Here is a 284-nt window from a genome sequence, read left to right on the forward strand (position 1 = left end):
ATTCTGCGGACATGGATATTACAGCCAGATATTACAGTATGTACTCAAAAGTATGCAGCCACGGTATACTGCCACGGTATGCTATGCAGCCAGAGTACACAAGCACGGCTTGCAGCCAGGTAATGCGGCCCCGAGATTCGTCCACCTTCTACCTAAATTAAGGAGGCTGAAAGCGAAAACCATTTGAAATAAGTCACTATTATCACCAAATCACTTTAGTTTCATTTGTTACGTCATTTGATTTCCACTTACAATTAAAAGAACATATATAAATGGAGGAGGTG

The sequence above is a fragment of the Penaeus monodon genome, chromosome 25 (genome assembly GCF_015228065.2).
Source record: "Penaeus monodon isolate SGIC_2016 chromosome 25, NSTDA_Pmon_1, whole genome shotgun sequence".
Classification (NCBI taxonomy): Eukaryota; Metazoa; Arthropoda; class Malacostraca; order Decapoda; family Penaeidae; genus Penaeus; species Penaeus monodon.